Source organism: Arachis ipaensis, chromosome B7 (genome assembly GCF_059453495.1).
Source record: "Arachis ipaensis isolate K30076 ecotype BB chromosome B7, ASM5945349v1, whole genome shotgun sequence".
In the NCBI taxonomy this organism is placed as follows: Eukaryota; Viridiplantae; Streptophyta; class Magnoliopsida; order Fabales; family Fabaceae; genus Arachis; species Arachis ipaensis.
Window position 1 is genome coordinate 74,289,387 of NC_142442.1, and position 24,383 is coordinate 74,313,769.

The window sequence follows — 24,383 nt, forward strand, 5'->3', positions numbered from 1 at the left end:
ACGCGTCAGCGACGCTGCCGTGTCTCGTGTGTGTGTTTTTTTTTTATGCATGAAAAATGCAGAATGCAAAATACAATGCTGATATGGATGTTATGAATAATTCCAGGTTCAATAAAATAGAATAAAACTTTAAAAACAAACAAAATGAAATAAAGTTAAAATTGAAAAGGAACGATCATACCATGGTGGGTTGTCTCCCACCAAGAAGTTTTAGTTAAAGTCCTTAAGTTGGACATTTGGTGAGCTCCTTGTCATGGCGGCTTGTGCTTGAACTCGTCTTGAAATCTCCACCAATGTTTGGAATTCCAATGGCCTCCGGGATCCCAAACTAGGCACATAAAGCCTTCAAGCAGGTTAAAGCAAGTGACAAGGCCCCAAGAGTGTTGATTTCTAGACTGAATTCCGGGGTCCCAAACCTTGCTTTTGCACCCGTCTTCTTGTTGATCATTAGTGTTCCAACCGGGTGGCAGGCAATCTGAATTCTCACTAAGGCATCCAAACAGCTTCCTAGACCTATACAATTTAGTATTCTTCCAACCATGATACTTCAGTTTGGAGCATGCAACCATATTGAACCTTGCATGACAATTTTTACCACTAACCATCTCCCTCTTACTCTTATAGCCACAAAGAATTTTACCCACTTGAAAGTTGTGTTGGATGGTAATGGCCTTGGGAGAGGTGTTTCTAACGAATTTGCAAGCTCCACTCCCTTGTGCTCTTCTCTGACAACTTTCACCTCCTTGTAAGCTTCTTCAATTTCAACCTCTTCCTCTTGGTAGCTTTCTTCCAATTCAATCTCCTCTTCACTGCTTTCCAAGGGCATGGGAGGTTGTGCTTCTTCTTCTTGAATCTCTATCTCTTGATCGACCTCTTCCAATTACTTAACCATGACATGCCTTGGAGGTTGTACACCCTCCTCAACATCAAATGCAACCGTCTTGGAAGGAGGCTCTATGTCTTGACTTTCCCATGGAGGTTCAGCATCTCCCAAGTCTTCAACCACTTCTTCCTCTACAACTGTCATGGCTTCCTCTACTTGTTCCAATACAAAGCCATGCTCTTCATTGTCCACTGAAGTTTCTAGTGTCTCCTTCATGCTACGCTCTTCTTTAGATTCTCCACATGCAGCCATGGGAGCATTTTGAGTTCTCAGATGTCGGGAGGCTATTATATTTACTAACTTGCCTAAGGCAGCCGCGAAATTTAGCACACTCTTATTCATCTCTTCTTGCCCTTGAAGAATAACACTAAGGGCACTGTTATCCAATGGAGGTTGGGGTGGATAGGAGGGTTCATTATTTTGGAGAAAGGGTTCATAATAGGAAGGTGGTTCTTCTTGATAAAGAGGTGGTGGTTCTGAGTGTGGTTCATATGGTGGTTGGTGTGGTGGATATAGGTTAGGCTCATATGGTGGTGTTTGGTGGTAAGTGGCTTGTGAGTATGGTGGTTCAAAGTTGTATTGAGGAGATGGTTCATAAGCATATGGCGGGGCTTGTTGGTAACTATAAGGGGTCCACCATAGTCATCATCTTGGTATGCATCACAGAATGGTTGTTGGTTATAGTGCATTAGAGGGGGTTGTTGCCAAGAGGGTTGATCAAATCCTTGTGGCTCCTCCCATCTTTGATTCTTCCAACCTTGATGCCTGATCTCATTATAATTTCCTCTTCCTGCAACATAATTGTAACCAGACTCATAGCCAAAGGGGTGAGAGTTCATAGTAACAAATAAAAATAAAAAAAAAAATAAAAACAATTATAATTTAAAAGGTTATTGAAATTTAAATTTTGAATTTGAAAATTAAATTTTGAATTTTGAATTTTAAATTTTGAAATTTGAATTTTGAATTTTGAAATTAAATATTGAAATTTGAAATTTGATTTTTGAAATAAGATAAGATAAGATTTTGAAAAAGATATGATTTTTGAAAAATATTTGAGTTTTGAAATTTAAAACTAAGATAAGATAAGATAAAAAAGTTTTAAAATAAAAATCTGAATTTTTTTTATGCAAATTTCGAAAATTCAATTAAAATAAAGAGAAAATATATTTTTGAATTAAATGAGGAAAGAGAAAAATAATAAAATGACACCAAACTTAAAATTTTCAGATCAAAACGAAGAGAACAACTAAGAACAACTTGAAGGTCAAGATGAACACGAAGAATAGATTTTTGAAAAATTTTTTAATAACTAAATAAAAACCAATAATCTCTTAATTTATGAAAATTTAAAAATAAAAACAAAAAATAAAAACAAATAAACAAGCAAAAACCAAATATTTACAATAACCAATAATAAGGCACACATTTGCAATTCCCCGGCAACGGCGCCAAAAATTGACGTGGCAGAAATTGGCGAGTTAAGAAATTATTATAAGAGATACCTTGCAAGTATAGTTCTTAACCAACCAAAAATCCACTTATCAATTTAGAAGGATTGTCACAAAATTAGAATTAAAATACTGGGAGTATGAATCCCAGGTCGTCTCCCAACGAGTTGCAGTAAAATGTGCTATTTTATTAATCAGATGTTTTCCAAAAGGGTTGAGTTTGATAGAGAGGAAATTAAATCAGATAATTTATGTAATTTAAATAAAAACCTTGACCGGGAGTAGATTAGTTGAAAGCCCTATCCTTGATGGAGTTCTCCCAAGATAAAAGTGATAATTGAAGGTTGCCTGCTCAGTTATCCTTTACCAGATAAAGGAAAGTTAAGCAAGTTGGAAAGTCAGTTTCTATTCACAAGTTTTAATCCTCTCCCTTGGGAAGCACTAGTGTCAGTAATTAGAGGGCGACCCAACGCTAAACCCAACTATAATTTTACTCTTGAGCATCCAACTCAAGGTCCTCCGTTCAACCAATAAGGATATGAAAGAGTAAGTGACAAGTAAGGAAACAAACTAGAATGATGAAGTCTTGACGGAGGTAATAACTCTTCTCAATATCCCAATCCAAAAAGCAATAAAATCAAAATCCTAAGAACTATGAATGTGTAGAGAGAAAACCTAGAGGAGGAGTAAAATCAGATCTCCAAAAACTAAAATTATGCGGAATGAATGTTGTTTTTGGTCTCTCCATGTTCTCTGGCTCTAATCTGCTTTTCTGGGCCGAGAACTGGGTTAAAACAGGGCCCAAAATTGCCCCCAGCGAATTCTGCAGATTCTGCAGATCGCGCACGTCACGCGATCGCGTCATCCAGGCGTTCGCGTCATCCAGCGTTTTGCCTTGCCACGCGTGCGCGTCGTCCACGCAATCGCGTCACTTGTGCAGTTTCCAATCCATACGTTCGTGTCAGGCATGCGAGTGCGTCACTGCAATTTCCTCTATTTCGCTCGGTCACGTGAGCCATGCGTCCGTGTCACTTCTTGCTGGTCATCTCCTCCATTTCTTGTGTTCCTTCCATTTTTGCAAGCCTCCTTTCCAATCTCCAAGTCATTCATGCCCTATAAAGCCTAAAACACTTAACACACAGATCACGGCATCTAATGGAATAAAGGAGAATTAAAATACATAATTAAAAGTCTCTAGGAAGCAAGTTTTCAACCATGGAGTAATTTTGGAAAGAAATTGTAGATACATGCTAAATTAATGAATAAGTGGGTAAAGATTCGATAAAACCACACAATTAAACACAATATAAACCGTAAAATAATGGTTTATCAACCTCCCCACACTTAGACATTAGCATGTCCTCATGCTTAGTTGAAGGAGATAAAATAAATGAGTAGGAACATGTAAAACTCATGCAATGCAATGCAACCTATATATGTGAATGCAACTATATGATTCTTGTCCACTTGGTCAGAAGTAAATAAGTTCTTCAAGACAATCACAAATCATATTCCACTAATTCAATTCTTATACAGTAATAACAAATAAAAATGCAAGAAGGTAGCTCATGAAAGTAGAGAATATAGAATTTAAGCATTGAACCCTCACTGATGATGTATGTACACTCTAGTCTCTCTAGTGTATAGGGTAATCACTCTATCCTTCTCTAATCATGCTTTCTAATTTTTGTTCTTCTCCTAACCAATCAACAACATTTAATATACCAATGCAAACATCATGAGGTCTTTTCAAGGTTGTAATGGGGCCAAGGTAAGGGTAAGGGTACATATATGGCTAAGTAAGCTTATAAATTGAATCTTTAATTAACCCAAGCTTTCACCTAACACACATATATATTCTATATAACTTAAATTTCAGACCTAGCTACCCAGAATTTCCTTCTCACATTCCATACTCATGTATCAACTTTTATTTTAATTTTATCATATATGCATTGTTCCTTGAATTTTAACTTAGCATTGGGGTAATTTTGTCCCCTTATTTATTTATTAAATATTTTTTTTGGATTTTTTTAAATAAACACAGCTTATCAATGCACATAGATTTTTAATTTTTTCTTTTACAGTTTCACATGAGTAGGTACCCAAATTCCCATTATATTATCATGACACATTCCCTTATGATCTTTTGTTCCCACAATCTTCCCATACTAAATTAACACACAATTCTACCTCAAGCTAACCAAAGATTCCATTGAGATATATAATTATTTTTCCGCTTAAGGCTAGTAATGTGATAAAATAAAGAACAAATGGGATTTAAAGGCTCAAAGTGGCTAACAAAGGTAACTTAAGGGGTAGGCTTAATTTGGATAAGTGAGCTAAACAAATAATTGCCTCAATCATATGCAAGCATATAAATATATTAAACATTGGACATATAGGATGAAACAAAATATAGATTACAATCATAGAGAAGTAAACACACAAGAATAAAATAATTATGGATAAATAATGTAACCATGTATTTAGGCTCAAAGTCTCACAGGTTGTGTGTTCTTTAGCTCAAAAGTCATGTTCCAATTACAACTTCAACCAAATTTAACATAAAAGTTTTGATTAAAATTAGTGAAATTTTGTTCTAAAAATAGAGTTTTAGAAGAAACTTATTATCTTTTCAATCAAGTAGAACATGTATGCAACTAATCTATTACTATGCAATTTATCCTATTCTAAAAAAGAAAAACTAACTAAATATCCTATTTTATTGGTGTTAGGGAAGAGAAATTACCTCCGGAAGTCAGGTACTGACTGACCTTCCCACACTTAAGGCTTTGCACCGTCCTCGGTGCCATCTGTCAGGAACAAAGATGGGCTAGTAGCAGTATCTCCACAGTCGGGACCGTCATGGCTCCCTGTGCTGGTAAAGGAGGTAGAGTTCGGGGTGTCTGAGTCTCTGTATTTTCCTTTAAGTAGCTCCTTGAGGTATGTGAATCGGCGCTTGTTACGGTGCTCTCTCATCTTTCCTTTGTGTTCCTGCCGATCCAACCTCTCAAGTATCGGATGGAACAGTTGGGTTGTTGTAGGTGCTTGTGGTGTTGAAGGTGGAATGTCTTCAGCCAGTTCAGTAGGCTAGCGTGTAATGGCTGCTGGAGGTCTGATATATTTTCCGTTAGAGACGTACTGATCATCCCGTGGGAGCATGGCTTTGGTGTTTCCAGCTTTGTAGGAGACTCCAGCTGTTGAGACGAGATCTAAAACCAAGACAGAAAAAGGTCAGTTGCCCACAATTTGTACGTATCCCATGGCATTCTGGATGTGTCTTGGTAGGTTCAGAGGCTGGTTTGTAAGGATGCACCATAGTAGAACGGCCATGTCTGCAGTGAAGGAGGACTCGTGGGTGCTCAGAAAGACGTAATGGGACATAATCTGTGCCCATACGCGAGCCTCCAAGGTAAGTGCGGAAGCCGATATTCCCTTAGGACGGGAATGATGATATCTGTAAATCCATCTGCTGCCAGGTAGTGCGATAACTCTGAGAACAGCGTCCCAGTCAAATTGGTACGTCTGGCATTTGAGTGAGGCTTCTTGAAATGCGTCCAGTCCTTCTGGAGTAGGGGGAGATCTAGAGCTCACTAAATGGCCTTTTTTGTAATAGAGACTTGTTTCTGACAGACATAGACAGACTGCAGGGTTGGCAGGTGGAAATTAGAGTAAAACTTGACTACCCAGGAAAGATTAACCTGCCATGGCTGTCTCTGTAGGAAACTCCATTGTCTTCGTTCAATCTGCGGCTCAACAAATTCAGCAATACGGGTCGGGAGGATAAGAAGGTATTCGTTGTTGTAACTCCTTTTTGCCAGTATGGGGAACATCTACTCACAGTAGTGATTGGTAAATCGTGTAGTGTCCTTTGCTGGGAAGGCTTTCTCTTTTGCATCAACCTTTATAATCTTCTTAATTCTTTTTGTTGAGGGCTTAACTGCAGTTGAAGATGGCTCTACCACTAATGCTCTTTTTATTCCTCTTCTTGCTGGTGGTTTAGGAGTAGCTTTTTCCTTGCCTTTCTTGGTGGCCATCCTAAAAGAAAGAAAAGAGAAAGTATGTTAAAATGTCAAGGTTTGGAGCAAGGAAGAGAACGGGAAAGGTGGTAATCATTGCACATTAAAAGATGAATGATGTAAGCACATGGTCATGACTACATGTGAAAAATCATCAATGGAAATATAGCAAGTGCATATGGGGACAAGTAAATGCAAGGTGTTTATTGGCATGCAGGCAAAGGCATGAGTAACATAGATCAAGCATTCAATGTCCAAGTTAGATTACCAAGCCTTTCAAACTAATAACCTGTTTGTAATAACAGTTTTATTTAAATAATAAAATAAAAGAAGGGTTGTTGTGAAAAGCAAGCAAATAGTGTAGTAGATTAAAAGAAATCTCAAAATGGTGCACAATGTCATCTGGTCATTTTTCACAAACACATAGCATGCATGATAAATAATTTATTGAATGTATCAAATTGAACATGCAAGCAACCCTTAAAAATTAATATGTAATTGCCAAACAAGTCCTGAACAATCCACAAGCAAATTATAAGGAATAATAATGACCCTAATAAATTGCTAACACCAATTAAAAGAGAAAAAAAGAAAAAAAAACCTGGATAATGAAAGTGAAAAGAAAAAGAAAAGGAGAAGAAAATATAAAAATAAAAAGAAGAATAGAAAAGTAAGGAGGGAAGACGAAAAGAAAAAACCTTAATAATAGTGGTGAGAGAGAGAGAAAGTAGAAAGTGAGAAAGAAGGAAGAAGGAAGAAGGAAGAAGGAAGAAGGGGGAAGAAAGAAATAAGAAGGGAAAAGAAAAAGTAGAATTTGGGGGAGAGAAAAATAAGATATGTTGGCAGTTTAAGTTAAGTTGTGCGGCGTAAGCGACCCAGACGCGTGGGGTACGCGTTCACGCGGATGGCACTCAGATGAAACGACGCGGTCGCGTCAGTCACGCGGACGCGTGACTCGTTTTGTGCTACTGGTGCGAGGGCAGCCTCGCGCTCGCACAACTCTCTGTTCAAAACTCATTATCACCAAATTCCAGGGTGACGCCTTTAAATTAAGGATATGAAAGAGTAAGTGACAAGTAAGGAAACAAACTAGAATTATGAAATCTTGACGGAGGTAATAACTCTTCTCAATATCCCAATCCAAAAAGTAATAAAATCAAAATTCTAAGAACTATGAATGTGTAGAGAGAAAACCTAGAGGAGGAGTAAAATCAGATCTCAAAAAATCCTTTCGTACAAACGTTTTGGTTGTCACAAGTAACAAACCCCTTTAAAATTGATAACCGAAGTATTTAAACCTCGGGTTGTCTTCTCAAGGAACTGCAGGGAGGTATGTTCTTATTATTGGTTATGAGTTTTGTAAATTAGGGGTTTTGAAAGTAAGGAACAAGTAATTTAAATGACAAGTAAAATAAATAAATAACTGTAAAATAAACTCTTGGCAAGGTATGAAAATTCGGAAGTCCTATCCTAGTTATTCTTATGTGAATTGAAGTTAATCCCACTTAGTTAACCTTTTCTGAAGCAAAGGAAAGTCAAGTGAACTAATTAGTTAGATTCCCAAGTCCTAGCCAACTCCTAAGGAAAGACTAGAGTTAGTGGAATTCCAGTCAATTAGCCGACATAACAATCAATCACGATAAGTTGATAACTCAAAAGCCTCCAGTTAATCAATTAAAGCCAAGAATATAAAAAGCTAAACAAGAATCATAAATCTGAAATACCTCAATTGCATTAATAAGAGAAAATCAATCTAAACATAAAGAGTTCATAGGCCAATTTGGAAACATAAGTAATTAAATGAGAACATTAAAGTATCTGAAAGTAAAAGAGAAATATAAAGTAAAAGAAATATTGAACCTGATGAAGAGTTGAAATCCTAAATCCTTTAAGAGGAATCCTAATCCTAATCCTAATCCTAATTCTAATCCTAATCCCTAAGGGAGCGTTTTCTGCAGTTTCTGGTGCGTGGCGTCTGTCACGCGTCCGCGTGGGTCACGCGGTCGCGTCATCTGGGAGTTTTTCTTATCACGTGTTTGCTTCGGTCACATGTACGCGTCATCTGCGTTCTGCTAAAGGCGCACATCTGCGTCAGTCATGTGTTCGCGTCACTGCCTTTTCGCGCTGGGCACGCGGCTGCGTCGTCCATGCGTTCGCGTTGCTGCCAGTTTCTTCAAAAAACTCCATTTTGTGCTTTCCTTCCATTTTTGTATGTTTTATTTCCATCCTTTAAATCATTCCTTCCTTAGGAGATCTGAAAATACTCAACACACAAATCATGGCATCGAGTGGTAATAAAAGGTAATTAAAATAATTATTTTTAAAGCATAGGAAACATGTTTTTCACATATATCACATAATAAGGAAGGAAAAGTAAAACCATGCAATTTCACATGAATAAGTGGGTGAAGGATTGAATAAATCACTTAAATTGAGCATAAAATATATCATAAAATATGGGTTTATCAACCTCCCCATACTTAAACAATAGCATGTCCTCATGCTAAATCCAAGATGAAGAGTAAGGTAAGGTTAAAGTGGTGGAATCTCATGCAATGCAATCTATTCTAAATACAACTACCTAAATGAATCATGCAATTTTAATTGTTATTCACTTGTATATAAAGCTTACATGTAGTCAAATTAATTCATATCCTCAAGGAATCATATATGCATAGCCAAACCCTAGATAATGTTAAAGCACTTTTACAATTGAGATGGGAAAAAATATTTCACAAACTTGTAAGACAATTAACAATTTAAGTAGAGATATATGGTGATGAGCTATTGAACCCTCACTGGATTTTGTGTTTACTCTCTAGTCACTCAGTGTTTATTGGGTTAATCACTCTATTCTTTTTCTATCTTTACTTTCTATAACTTTGTTCTTTATCTAACCAATCAACAATTATAGAGTACAGACATACAAAAATCATGAGGTCTTTTTCAAGGTTGTAATAGGGCCAAGGTGAAGGTAAGGGTATATGTATAAGGCTAAGTGAGCTAATAAGTGAATCCTTGATTAGTCTAAGATCTCACCTAATGTACATACTTTATATAATTTTAAAGTTCCTTAACCTAATTGCCCAAATTTTTCCACCTTGTTTTGCAAACTCATGCATTAAATTTAATTTTGTCCCATGTGCATTGATTCTCTTTATTTTTCAACCGGGAAATTTTTGTATATTTCCTTATTTAAATACTGAAAATGTAAAAATAATAATAATTTTTTTTAAATCAATGCACATGGTAATCCCATTGTTTTGATCTCACATGAGCATGCTTCCTAAATTTTTGCTTTTGAAATAGCTTACTCTTTTTAAATTCCTACTTTGTTTCTATCATCCCATGTTCCCATAAAGTTCCCCACACTTAAATAATACACAGTTTCTATCTTAAGCTAACCAAGGATTCAACTTGGGATTTTTTTATTTTATTTTTCTGCTTAAGGCTAGTAATGTGGTTTATAGAACAAGAGGGGATTAAAAAGCTCAAGGGGGCCAACAAGGGTGATGTAAAAGGTAGGCTAATTTGGGATAAGTGAGGAAAAATTTAAATGATGGCCTCAATCACTTCTTTGGTATGTATCTATATTCTATATTGGACATATAGATTAAAACAAAGTAAAGAACATCAGAATGAAAAAGAAGGGCAAAACACACAGGAATAAAATTTATGATTTGAATGTAACCATACAATTAAGCTCAAAACTCACAGGATGTGTGTTCTCCAGCTCAAAAATCATATATCAGTTATACATGTCATGCAAGTAAAAATTAAGAGTTTCCATTATTCTCAATGTAAATCTTAGGGTGGCCCTTAAAATCTTAGTGTTGTTCCTTGATGAAATGTTGTTAACTAACTAACATGTAATGCTATATATACAAGGTGTTAGATTGTTTTAATTTACTAAGATTTCTAGTTTACTCCCTTTATTTTCAATTAAATCAAACTATTATATGCTAAAAGGGTAAACTATACTAATGAATCCACACATTCTATAACTAATAAGTTTAGAATTGCAAACTAAACTAAATGTCTAAGGTATAAACTAAGGTGCAAAATGCAGAAATAAAGTAAAAATACATGAAAAGAACAATGTATAAGTACTGAAAAATAAAAAAAAAGATAAAAATACAGAAAAATAAACAAAATAAGATAAAAGAGTCTGTAGTGGTTCACCAAAAAGATACGCCAGGGATGGCGACCTCCCCACACTTAAAGTAAAGCATTGTCCTCGATGCTCACTCAAGCTGGGTGTGAAGGAGTGTCATCACTGGAAGGATGGGCTGCAAGAGTCTCTGTGGTGGCCTGAAGGTCTGCAGACAGGATGAGGATAGGAGGATCTGTCTGTTGCAGTGGAGGCTCTAACTGTATAGGAATCTCTGGGTCTGCGGCCTAAATCTGGTGTGGCTCCTTCTGCTGTGGCGCAGCCTGCTCTGGTCCTGCCTGCTCAGCCTCTCTCTGTGCATGTGTCTCCTCCCCATGCTCGTCTGCCTCCTCCTCAGATGGCTCTGATGGTGTGTCAGGCTCGGAGGGGATGTCGCCGCCAGATCGGATGATCAACTTGAGGTGCTCATAGCGTCGCTTGTTGTGATGCTCAGATTGCTCATATCGCCGCCGGTTGCGACACTCCATCTGGTCCAGCTGCTGAAATAAGCGGTGCACGAGGTGATAAACGGGCTCTGAGGTAGGTGGAGGTGCAGTGGTGGTAGCTGGGGTAGCAGTAGATGAAGAAGGGGCAGCTGAAGGTATGGCTGTCTCATCAGGAGCGTGAGGAATGGGGGTCTATAACCCAAAGCCTGAAACTTCCTACTGTGAGGGATAATCTTCTTGCAGTATGCAGTAGGTGGATTCTCATCAGCAAGCTCCTAAGGCACGTCAGCTCAACGGCTTAGCTGGGTGACTAGATAAGGGAAGGGGAGAGTGCCTCTAACATGGACCCTGGCCATGTAGTGCCAGATGAATCATGGAAGATACAGGTCCTTACCCTCTATCACACACTAGAGGAGGGTGATCATGGCAGCAGGCAGCTCCGTCTCATGAGTGCTCGGCATAACAAAGTTGCTCAAGATCTGGTGCCAGAGCCTAGCCTCATCATTCAGATACATCAACTTGATTCCCTTAGGCATTGCTATGTTCTTTCCCATGACCCATGGGACAGTAGGATCAAGGGCTATCCTCTGCTTGACAGCATCCCAGTCAAATCTCAGAAAGCACATGTCCTCTTCAGCCTTTTGGTAACCGTCAGGCTGATCTGATTTAGGCTGAAGGTGGAGGATGTCCTCAATTGCTTCCTTAGTTACCAATATCTATTTCCCTCTGAGGTGCACTGCATCCAGGGTAGTCTTGAAATAGTTGCAGTAGAACTCTCTGACCCAGGAAGCATTGACCTCTGTCAAGTTTCTCTCAAAGAAGAACTAGCCTCTCTGTTTGATCTGATCGGAGGTGTACTGCTGTAGTTCTTCTGGAATTTTCAGAGTTCTCTCCAGGTACAGGTTCCTGGAGGTGGCAAACACTGGATATTTCAGCTCACAGTATCTGTTTGCAAATTTAACTGGATCATTGGCAGGGAGGAGCTGGTCAGCCTTCTCCTGTGGGGTAAAGTGCTTTTCCCCCCAGGAGTCATCATGCATAATGTCCAGGATAGACATAGAGGATTCGCCTCTTTTTCTTTTGCCAGTGGTTGCTTTGCCTTTTCCTTTGCGCTGAGGGTCAGACATCCTGAAAAGCAGAAATTCCAGGATATAATTGAAGAACAAAGCAGAAAGACAAGTAGGCAAATAGAATAATAATAAGATAAGCACATAGTGGCAAAAGAGTAGTAGGATTATGAAATGAGTTAAGTATATGTGCATTATGGAATGTATTTGAGTTAGAAATCTGAGATGAAAAATCACAATCCAAAATGGAATATAAGTAGAATTCATGTTAATTAGGAAAAACAATAATCATGCCATGAGTTAAAAAAAATTAAAGTAATTAGTGAAAAAGCAAAAAAAAGAAGTTTGAAAGTTAAAATGGTCAGGAGTGAAAAAGGAAGTTAGAAAAGTAAAGTAGTGAGTTAGTGAAAAGAAGGGTAAAGTAAGTGGCATGAGAATTGAGTCCTAGGTAACAATAAATTCTCAAGTTTAAAGAATAATCAACTTATATTCAAGCAAGGATATTGATGGATATTTTTGCGGAAAAAGAATTTTCCAAAACACCCAAAACTAACCGGCAAGTGCACCGGGTCGCATCAAGTAATAATAACTCACGGGAGTGAGGTCGATCCCACAGGGATTGAAGGATTGAGCAATTTTAGTTTAGTGGTTGATTTAGTCAAGCGAATCAAGATTTGGTTGAGTGATTTGTGATTTACGGAATTTAGATTGCATGGAAAGTAAAGGGAATGGGTAAATTGCATTGAATTTAAAGAGAACTGAAATTTAAAGTGCTGAATCTTAAAGAACAAGAAATTAAATGGCAGAAACTTAGAATGCAAGAAATGTAAATTGCAGAATCTTAAAGTGCAAGAAATGTAAATGGCTTGAATTGTAAAGGGAATTGGGAATTGGATTTGCAGAAATTAAACAAGGAAAAAATTAAATTCAACAAACAGAGAAATAGAAGATGACTTGGATTGAATCGGATCTAAAAACAGAATTGTAAATGAGCATGAAAAGCGTTAAACAGAGAAAGTAAAATGAGAATTCAGATCTCAGGACTCAAGAGACTAGATAACCAAGTCTAGATCTCAATGCCTTCCTAGATCCAACAAGAACAATTGCAAAGGAATTGTAAATTGTAAATTGCAGAGAAAGTAGAAGACAGAAGCAATTAACCAAAATGGAAATTCAATTATGCAGTAAAATGAAACAGAGAGATCTCAGGATGAGATTGAAATAGATTTCCTTCAATTCTCCAACCCAAGATCCAAGACAAGGAAAGTAAAGAGTGCTGAGCAAGAACAAGGAAGAAGAGAGATCAATTCTCCTCCCAAATTCTCTTGAATTAAAACAACAATGCCAAGAAATGTAAAGTGAGCTCTCTACTAAGTGTACTAATCAAAACCGAAAAGAAAGCCACCCCGAAAAACTTAAATCCTATGCTATTTATACACTTTCTTCAAATGGTCTTCAAGCCTTCAATTGGGCCTTTGCTCTTGATGGAATTGGGTTGATAGAGGCCTTGGTTGATTGTTCTTGGAGTTGGGGAGAGAACCATAGTGAACCGGGTTTGGAATCATGAAAGCTTGAGTAAAAGTTTGAATAAAAGTTTGAGGCAAACTTTTACTCAAACTTTTCATATCAGCCACCCCATCCTTGCTGCTACCAACGTTTGGGCCAAAGTTTGGGGTCAAACTTTTGCTCAAACGTTGGCCCCCTTATGCACACTCATGGCGCCAACGTTTGCCAAAAAGTTTGAGGCAAACGTTGGCGCAAACTTTTTCTCTCCAGGGTGTTGATTTGTGATGCCAACGTTTGCCAAAAAGTTTGAGGCAAACGTTGGCTCAAGCTTTTCTCCCAAAAGTTTGCGCAAAAGTTTGAGGCAAACTTTTAGTCTAGCTTTTTGCTCCCTGGTTCATTTTCACTTATTCCAAAAGTTTGAGCTAAAGTTTGAGGCAAACTTTTGCTCAAACTTTTTGTTCTCTCTTCCTCCTAGCCATTCCTTCTTGCTTCAACCTTTCTCCAATCTTTCTTCACCTATCATTAATCAACCAAATACATCAAAGCTATGCTCAAAATCATGAGATATTTATTCTTTCATAATATATGACAATTATAGCATAAAACCTCATGAAATTCCATTAATTCATCTATGGTTGATTAAATCAAAGGAAACATAAAAATCTACCCAATTGGCTTGCTTATGGCTCAAGAAAGTGCATAATTCAATTGAAAACAAAAGAAAAAGGCTAGTGAAACTAGGCTAAGATGACTTGTCATCACAACACCAAACTTAAAGTTTGCTTGTCCCCAAGCAAGAAATGAATTTTGCTCAAAGGTTCTTTCAATTAAGACGGATTGATGAATAAATTGTAAGGTCCTGTGAGTGAAGTGATTAAGTGTCAGTGGGGTGAACTCTAAATCATATGCTCATGCAAGGGCTTCAGTGCTCACTAGTCCTCACATATTGGGAGTCTTAGGTCTTAGGATTTTCATCCAAATGGTATCATGGAGATCTCTTTATATGTAGTCACCTTGAAGCAGCTTATAGTTTCTTTGCTTTGGCCTTGACTCTAAGTGTCATGTCTCAAAGCGGCTCTTTAAATAAGCTTTCAATCAATACTCCTAAACCAGTTGGTTTTAAGGTATTAGGTGTTAAAGCACCCCTAAGGATTTACTTGCTCAAGCCTCTTTCTTTGACACAACTCAACCACAAGCATTTACTAGGCTAACAACTCTTTGAGCCATTGTTTCTTCTTTCTTTTCTGCCTAGTAATTGATGCTCAGAGCCTTGGGCCATGTTCTTTTTTGCTTTTGTATTTTCTTTATTTTCTTTTGTTTTGTTTGCTGCTTCTTGGATCAATAAATTTTTGAGAATCTCCACAATACTTCTTTGAACTTCATGTCCTGCCTATGAGCTCCCATGCAAGTTTTCATAAGCATGCAACCTCAATACATAATCATACAAATAGAACCGCCACTTCTCCTAATCTTTTGCTTGCCTCAAAATTGTTTAATTCCTCAATCCTTCTTTTCAAAGAACTTTCATGTGATGCATTTTTTTAATATTGAGTGCAAACAAGTTTTGAAGAGACAAATGTTGTGAATGATCAAGCACCTTGCTTATTGAATTGCAGAAAAACTATACTAGACAGAAGGACAGATAAGGGTATGATATTACTTTCAATCATAGCAGTGTTTGATGTAAAACAATCACTTATCAATACAACCTTTCGGAGTTTACTTGCTTTCCTTTTTCTCATCATCATCATTGCTGGCCTTCCCGTTCATCTTTCATCTCTTTGGTTGATGATGCTTAATCTCTCCAAAAGCTTTTATGGTATTCTGCAGTGATATTGAAAGTTGCTTGTTCCTCAAGCACTTGGGAACAATGGTTAGTCTGCATGATTTATTTGTGGGCTTTTGAACTTACTTTGGTGTGGGAACACCAAACTTAGTACCTTGCCAATGGTTCTTATGCATCAAATTTAACCATGTGTGAGATTCTTTTTTTCTTTTTCAAAAGCAATAAAACTAAAGACTAGAAAACAGCAGAATAGTTAACTAGTTTGTCTAGATGCTTGAAGCTAGCATTATGGTAGTGAGAATGTGTTTTATGATGGGATTTTGGTGGAACACCAAACTTAGAATCCTTCATTCTCCTTTATATTGTTTTGGTGTGCAACACCAAACTTAGCTTCTAGCAATATAGGTGAAGCTAATTAACCTTTTTATTGAAATAGATATGAAAAGATGGTTACCTTCGGTTGGGTTGCCTCCCAACAAGCGCTCTTTTATTGTCACTAGCTTGACATCTTGCTCTTTGATTATGGAGGCTGAAAATCATAATGCCTCAGTTTTTCTCCTCTTGCTGTAGGATTCCTTTCCTCCATAACCTGCACAATCACAAACAATCCAAATGAAGATAGAGTATATTCATGCCAGGATATGATTAAAGGATTAGTTGACACATTGTGTCAAACAGTTGGTAAACTTGAGAGATTAATGAACGAAAATCACTTCTCTCGTTTATTTATCAAGCTATGAGAATCATATTCAGCAAGATAAACCAAGAAAACTTCACTCTATTGCTAAAGTGAAGTTTCAATTAGCTCAGGCAAAAATTCAAACAGTTAGTGTGTCAGTCAAAAAATAGAGAAACAGAAAAGAAAAAGTGCTTGATCTAGATCTCCACTTCACTTAATCATTGTCAATCTATTTCAATCCCCGGCAACGGCGCCAAAAACTTGATGTGCGGAAAACGATCCGACACAAAACTCACCGGCAAGTGCACCGGGTCGCATCAAGTAATAATAACTCACGGGAGTGAGGTCGATCCCACAGGGATTGAAGGATTGAGCAATTTTAGTTTAGTGGTTGATTTAGTCAAGCGAATCAAGATTTGGTTGAGTGATTCGTGATTTACAGAATTTAGATTGCATGGAAAGTAAAGGGAATGGGTAAATTGCATTGAATTTAAAGAGAACTGAAATTTAAAGTGCTGAATCTTAAAGAACAAGAAATTAAATGGCAGAAACTTAGAACACAAGAAATGTAAATTGCAGAATCTTAAAGTGCAAGAAATGTAAATGGCTTGAATTGTAAAGGGAATTGGGAATTGGATTTGTAGAAATTAAACAAGGAAAAAATTAAATTCAACAAACAGAGAAATGGAAGATGACTTGGATTGAATCGGATCTAAAAACAGAATTGTAAATGAGCATGAAAAGCGTTAAACAGAGAAAGTAAAATGAGAATTCAGATCTCAGGACTCAAGAGACTAGATAACCAAGTCTAAATCTCAATGCCTTCCTAGATCCAACAAGAACAATTGCAAAGGAATTGTAAATTGTAAATTGCAGAGAAAGTAGAAGACAGAAGCAATTAACCAAAATGGAAATTCAATTATGCAGTAAAATGAAATAGAGAGATCTCATGATGAGATTGAAACAGATTTCCTTCAATTCTCCAACCCAAGACAAGGAAAGTAAAGAGTGCTGAGCAAGAACAAGGAAGAAGAGAGATCAATTCTCCTCCCAAATTCTCTTGAATTAAAACAACAATGCCAAGAAATGTAAAGTGAGCTCTCTACTAAGTGTACTAATCAAAACCGAAAAGAAAGCCACCCCGAAAAACTTAAATCCTATGCTATTTATACACTTTCTTCAAATGGTCTTCAAGCCTTCAATTGGGCCTTTGCTCTTGATGGAATTGGGTTGATAGAGGCCTTGGTTGATTGCTCTTGGAGTTGGGGAGAGAACCATAGTGAACCGGGTTTGGCATCATGAAAGCTTGAGTAAAAGTTTGAGTAAAAGTTTGAGGCAAACTTTTACTCAAACTTTTCATATCAGCCACCCCATCCTTGCTGCTACCAACGTTTGGGCCAAAGTTTGGGGTCAAACTTTTGCTCAAACGTTGGCCCCCTTATGCACACTCATGGCGCCAACGTTTGCCAAAAAGTTTGAGGCAAACGTTGGCGCAAACTTTTGCTCTCCATGGTGTGTTGTTCATGGCGCCAACGTTTGCCAAAAAGTTTGAGGCAAACGTTGGCGCAAACTTTTTCTCTCCAGGGTGTTGATTTGTGATGCCAACGTTTACCAAAAAGTTTGAGGCAAACGTTGGCTCAAGCTTTTCTCCCAAAAGTTTGCGCAAAAGTTTGAGGCAAACTTTTGGTCAAGCTTTTTTCCTAAAAGTTTGCGCAAAAGTTTGAGGCAAACTTTTGGTCTAGCTTTTTGCTCCTTGGTTCATTTTCACTTATTCCAAAAGTTTGAGCTAAAGTTTGAGGCAAACTTTTGCTCAAACTTTTTGTTCTCTCTTCGTCCTAGCCATTCCTTCTTGCTTCAACCCTTCTCCAAGCTTTCTTCACCTATCATTAATCAACCAAATACATCAAAGCTATGCTCAAAATCATGAGATATTTATTCTTTCATAATATATGACAATTATAGCATAAAACCTCATGAAATTCCATTAATTCATCTATGGTTGATTAAATCAAAGGAAACATGAAAATCTACCCAATTGGCTTGCTTATGGCTTAAGAAAGTGCATAATTCAATTGAAAACAAAAGAAAAAGGCTAGTGAAACTAGGCTAAGATGACTTGTCATCAGATATCGGGTTATTGATGATGAAACACATAGATATAGAAATAGCAAAACTTAAGATCGAATCATCAATAATGCAATTTATTAACCAGGAAATTTGAAAGGAAAAAGAATGATGGCCCGTGCATTCATGAAATGGTTTGGTTGTAGCTAAGTAGTGCAAAATTGAAAAGTGCTAAAACCAATTTCTGAATGTAAAAATGACAGAATTTGCAGAAAATTGGGCAGCATTCCGGCTAAAGTTGGATGTTCCCGGCAAATAAACAGCAAGAAAAATAGTTCGTATGAATTTAAATAAAGCTGCAAATAGACATAAGTAATATGAACATGAAAGAGCAGTGTAACAGCAGCATGAAATAGTGAAGAACGGCATATGAACAGTATAAATATCACAGGCAGACCAAAATTGCAGAATAGGTACAACAAGCAACAAGTACGGTGCAATTATAAGGCCTAAATCCACTAACCACATCCTAGCTACCTAACCACCTAGAATCCACCACAAACATGCATCTCTAACTAGCCTAATTCGAGCATAATCTGAAAAATATGCAACAAACTACGAATGAAAGAAAAGTGGCGTTCGGCGAAACCTAGTGTGTGGAAGAACAAAGTTATAGAACAGAGAGATGATGGGGGTGTGGTGGTGGTGGTGCTGACGCGGCGATGAAGGGCGGTTGGCATGGCGGTGGGCAGCTGTTCGATGGCAGGGGGTTTCGGGTAGGGTTTAATGGTGGAGGGGGGTGGGTAAGGAGGAAGGGGGCGAGGGTGGTGATGTTGTAGTGGTGGTCGGTAGTGGGAGGCGGTAGTTAGAGGTGGTCCGCGGTGGGGGGGCAGTGGCGGAGGGGAGAGAAGAGAAGGGAAGAGAAGGAGGGGAGAAGGAAGAGAGGGGGGGTGGGCGTCGCGGTGGGCTGGGTGGTTGGGGGTGGTGCGGCGATCGGAGGTGGTTGGTGGTGGTGAGGGTTGCAGAGGAGGGAGTTTCAGAGAAGGGATGGAGAAGAGGGGGTATGGGGGGCGCGATGGGGTTAGGGTTCGCGTGACTGGGGGTTAGTGGATTTGAATCCAAGCGAACGCGTGGGACACGCGATCACGTGGCTAGGGTGAAATGGGATTGATGCGGTCGCGTGATTGACGCGATCGCGCGGGTTGGGTACAAGATGGATGACACGGACACGTAAGGCACGCGGTCGCATCGCTGGAAATTGTGCTAGACGCACCCTTCCAGCGTCGTTTCAGCACAACTCTCTGTCTCCAATTAGGGGCCATAATATCCACGCGACGCGGACGCGTCGCTCACGCTTTCGCGTGGGATGGGTGTTTTGCAAGTGACGCGTTCGTGTCAGGGACGCGAACGTGTGGGCCGTTGTGTGCTAAACGCACACTAGCCGCACGATTCTAGCCCAGATTTCTGGGCATTGGATTTTTACGCCGATTTCCAGATCACACATTCGCATGAGTGACGCGGACGCGTGGGAGGTAGTTTTCGCGACTGACGTGAACACATTAGCAATGCGGTCGTGTCGCGCGCTTTTCTCTTCTTTTTTGTTTTTTTATATGCGATTATGCAGTATGCAATGCTGATGCAAATGCTATGAATAACATTCAGGTTCAATGAAAATAATATAAAATAAAAACAAACAACACGGAATAATTGAAAAAGAAACGACCATACCATGGTGGGTTGTCTCCCACCTAGCACTTTTAGTTAAAGTCCTTAAGTTGGACATTGGATGAGCTTCCTGTTATGGTGGCTTATGCTTAAATCCATCCAGAAATGTCCACCAATGTTTGGAATGCCAACAGCCTCCGGGGTCCCAAACTAGGCATGTAAAGCTTTTGAGCAGCTTCAAACAGATTCTCAGACTCCCAGGGTGATGAATGTCAGAATATATTCCAGGATCCCAAACTTTGCTTTTAAATCCACCTTTGGCTTGATCTATATTCTTCCATCCGGGCGGTTTAGAAATTGTGTTCTCACCAAGATGACCAAACGTCTTCCGAGACCCATTCAATTGAATTTGGTACCAATCCTTGCACTTCGAATTGAAGCATGGAACCCTATTGAATCTTGTACACCAGCTCTGAGTACGAGCCATTTTCCTCTTACTCTTAAAGCCGCAGAGAGCTCTAAGCTAGCCATCTGTTTCAAGCAAACCATATTCAAGTGGAAAAGTAAAGATAAAGGTTAAGGATTGTACCCACTTGAAGCTTGTATTAGGTGGTAATGGCCTTGGGATAGGTGTTTCCAGTGGTTCTGTCAGCTCTACTCCCTTGTATTCTTCTGTGAATTTCTCCACTTCTTCGCAAGATTTTTCAACTGCAACTGCGTCCTGATCAAAGTCTTCTATGTCTTCCTCATCACTCAAGTCATACGTTGGAGGTTGAGAGAAATCCACTTCGACATCATCTTCGTATTCACTTGGATAAGGTTCTTCAGGCTCAAGGAGTTCAGTTGTGGATGTGACTTCGTGATTAGGAGAGCTTGATTCATGATCATCACTCCCTATGGAATCAACTTCTTGGTCTGTTTCATCCAATTTTTCACAAGGTATATGCTTTGGAGGTTGTGCACTGTCCTCTTTGGCATCAATTTCGAACTTCTCAGCAGAATCCTTTACAGCTCTCGATTCCCATGAAGGTTCAGCATCTCCTAAATCTTCAACCACTTCTTCCTTTACAACTATCATGGCTTCCTCCACTTGTTCCAATACAAAGCCATGCTCCTCATTGTCCACCGGAGTTTCTAGTGTTTCCTTCATGCTACGCTCTTCTTTTGATTCTCCACATGCAGCCATGGGAGTATTTTGAGCGCTCAGATGTCGGGAAGCTATTATATTTACTACCTCAGTTAAGGCAGTAGTGAGTTCTAATACGCCCCTTTGCATCCTCGCTTGTCCTTGAAGAAGAACACGAATTTTGTCATTCATTGGAGGTAGGGGTGGGTATGAGGGTTCATTGGTTGGGGAAGGGGGTTCATAATAAGAATGTGGTGGTTCCTGGGAGTAATTGGATTGGGATTGTGGTGGATAAGGGTCATACGGTGGTGAATGGTAAAAAGGAACTTGTGAGTGTGGTGGTTCAAATCTACGTTGAGAGGATGGTCTATAAGCACAGGGTGGGGCTTGTTGGTAATTACAAGGTGGTCCACCATATCTATTATCTTGGTATGCATTGTAAAGTGGTCCTCATCTGTGATACTGTGGAGGGTGTTGTTGCCTAAAGGGTTGATCAAGGCCTCTTGGCTCCATCCATCTTTGATTGCTTAGACCTTGATGCATATTCCTGTTATAGCTGCCATTCCTTTCAACAGATTTAGAACCAAACTCAAAGCAAAAGGGGTGAGAATTCATAGTAGCTAATAGAAATAAAAGGGAAAAACAAAACCAAATAAACAAATAAAAGAAAAATATTTACAATAACCAATAATAAGGCACACGTTTGCAGTTTTTCGGCAACGGCGCCATTTAAAATTGATAACCGAAGTATTTAAACCTTGGGTCGTCTTCTCAAAAAACTGCAGGGAGGTATGTTCTTATTATTGGTTATGAGTTTTGTAAATTGGGGTTTTGAAAGTAAGAAACAAGTAATTTAAATGACAAGTAAAATAAATAAATAACTGTAAAATAAACTCTTGGCAAGGTATGAAAATTTGGACGTACTATCCTAGTTATTCTTATGAGAATTGAAGTTAATCCCACTTAGTTAACCTTTTCTGAAGCAAAGGAAAGTCAAGTGAACTAATTAGTTAGATTTCCCAAGACCTAGCCAACTCCTAAGGAAAGACTAGAGTTAGTGGAATTCCAGTCAATTAGCCGACATAACAACCAATCACGATAAGTTGATAACTCAAGAGCCTCCAGTTAATCAATTAAAGCCAAGAATATAAAAAGTTAAACAAGAATCATAAATCTAAAATACCTCAATTGCATTAATAAGAGAAAATCAATCTAAACATAAAGAGTTCATAGGCCAATTTGGCAACATAAGTAATTAAATGAGAGCATTAAAGTATCTGAAAGTAAAAGAGAAATATAAAGTAAAAGAAATATTGAACCTGATGAAGAGTTGAAATCCTAAATCCTTTAAGAGGAATCTTAATCCTAAAACCTAAGAGAGAGGAGAGAACCTCTCTCTAAAAACTACATCTAAATCATAAAAAGTGAATAATTAAAAGCATGATCATGAATGTATGAATTCCCCCACTTTATAGCCTCTAATATGTGTTTTCTGGGCTGCAAACTGGGTCGAAAATAGCCCAGAAATCGCTGGAGAAGACATCTGCCACGCTGATTTTCGTCACTGTGACGCATCCGCATGGAGCGTGCGTTCGCGTTGCCTAGCGTCAGAGCAACTATGGTATATTATATATCAAATCGAAGCCCCGGACGTTAGCTTTCCAACTCAACTGGAACCACATCGTTTGGACCTCTGTAACTCGAGTTATGACCGTTTTAGTGCGAGAGGGTCAGGCTGACAGCTTTGCAGTTCCTTCAACTTCTTGTATTCCTTCCACTTTTGCATGCTTTCTTTCCACCCTCCAAGCCATTCCTGCCCTGTAATCTCTGAAAACACTTAATACACATATCATGGCATCTAATGGTAATGAGAGAGGATTAATATTAGCAAATATAAGGCCAAAGAAGCATGTTTTCAATCATAGCACAAATTCAGGAAGGAGAATATAAAACCATGCAAATAGTATGAATAAGTGTATGAAAGATTGATAAAATCCACTCAATTAAGCACAAGATAAACCGTAAAATAGTGGTTTATCACTCTTCCTCAAACTCTGTTCACTTTACTAACTTAACAAAGGTAATGGTTGCTCTGTTAACTTTATATAATTTATTTACATAAACTTGAAGTTAATATTATATATCTTATTGATTTATTGGCTCTTCTAAATATATTGGTACATAATCTTGACTGTTGAATCAAAAATTACAAAATATTAGCCTAAATTGGAGTGTGAGAAGAAACTTAATAAGTTTTGAAAATGTGGAATGAGATTGAAAATTCTTGTCATGCAGAAAAGGTATACATTTTGAAGAGGAAGAAAAAAGATGATATGATATAGTTCAGAAGATGATATAATAACTTCTACGGGTATGCTTCTTAGATCTTCTTTGTATATATATATGTTTTAGGGAAATAAAGAAAATGCACAAATCAAAGGTAGCCAGGCTACCACATTGTCTCAATGGTTAATATCTATAAATGCAAAGTGAAGAAGTTGGTTTGGTAGCAACCTATAATAAAAAGGGATAGTGACAAATAAAACACCAACAACATCAAACTCACCTTAGTCTTATTGCTATTAAGTTTTCATTTCCCTCGAGCCTCAGTAGCATACAACATTTATCTAAGGAAATGTCTTAACTAAGAACTAATTAACACCTACAACTGCTAGGAAAGGACACAGAAAACTGAATGAAATAGAAGTGTATATAAAGGGTGTGAGTGCAAAGTGTGAGGATATATATAAAAGTGTATTTTCACCTTCTAATCAAATTCAAAGTTGATTAATTTTAATGTAATCCTTTCTGATCATTACTTTTTTTTAATTTCAAGTTTTATTCTATATGCAAATTTTTATTACAATAATTGTTAATAGTATGAAGTATTAGATATCATCACTTTTATCTGAGAATCAAATTTTTAAGTCATGGTAGAGTTCTAACTACTATAATAGAATTCTAGTTGCTTATCATAAGATAAGTTATGGCATTAGTTATTGTTCATACCCTGGGTCGAGCTATGCGACCCGGGCTGATGGAAGACAAAAGGAACCGACCTCCTCAGGTCAAGTCTCCCGACCTCTCCTTTAAAGAATTCGGCTAAAACGCCATAGGAAGCCCAAGCGGGCCCAAACGAAGGAACACAACCCAATCTAAAGGCAGCCAAAGCCTAGAAAGATAATGGCGGTTCCCCCTAAAGATAAGATGACTTCACTCAAAGATAAAATAAGATAACTAACTTATCTCATGGAAAGATCACTCCCCACTACTATAAATACACTGGAGCACCCAGGTATAACTCACTCTCTAATTCTACAAAAAATACCTGCTAAAAGCCCATGCTAACTTAAGCATCAGAGTCTCTTGCAGGTACCACCACCCTCCGGTGACCAAAGATCAGCAGCACCACCAGATCCAACAGGTCGGACACGACAGTTCCGGCCACCACCGCAGATCTTGATCGAGATCGACCTACAGTTTCAGGTAACCCTCAGAACATTGGCGCCATTGTCGGGGAACCTGGAAGTCATTCCAT

General features: G+C 38.2%; 1 pseudogene; it reads right to left on the reverse strand.

Annotated features, from left to right (window-relative positions):
- Positions 1-19,852: 19,852 nt before the first annotated feature.
- LOC148553004 (uncharacterized) lies at positions 19,853-21,037 on the reverse strand (annotated as a pseudogene).
- Positions 21,038-24,383: the final 3,346 nt, after the last annotated feature.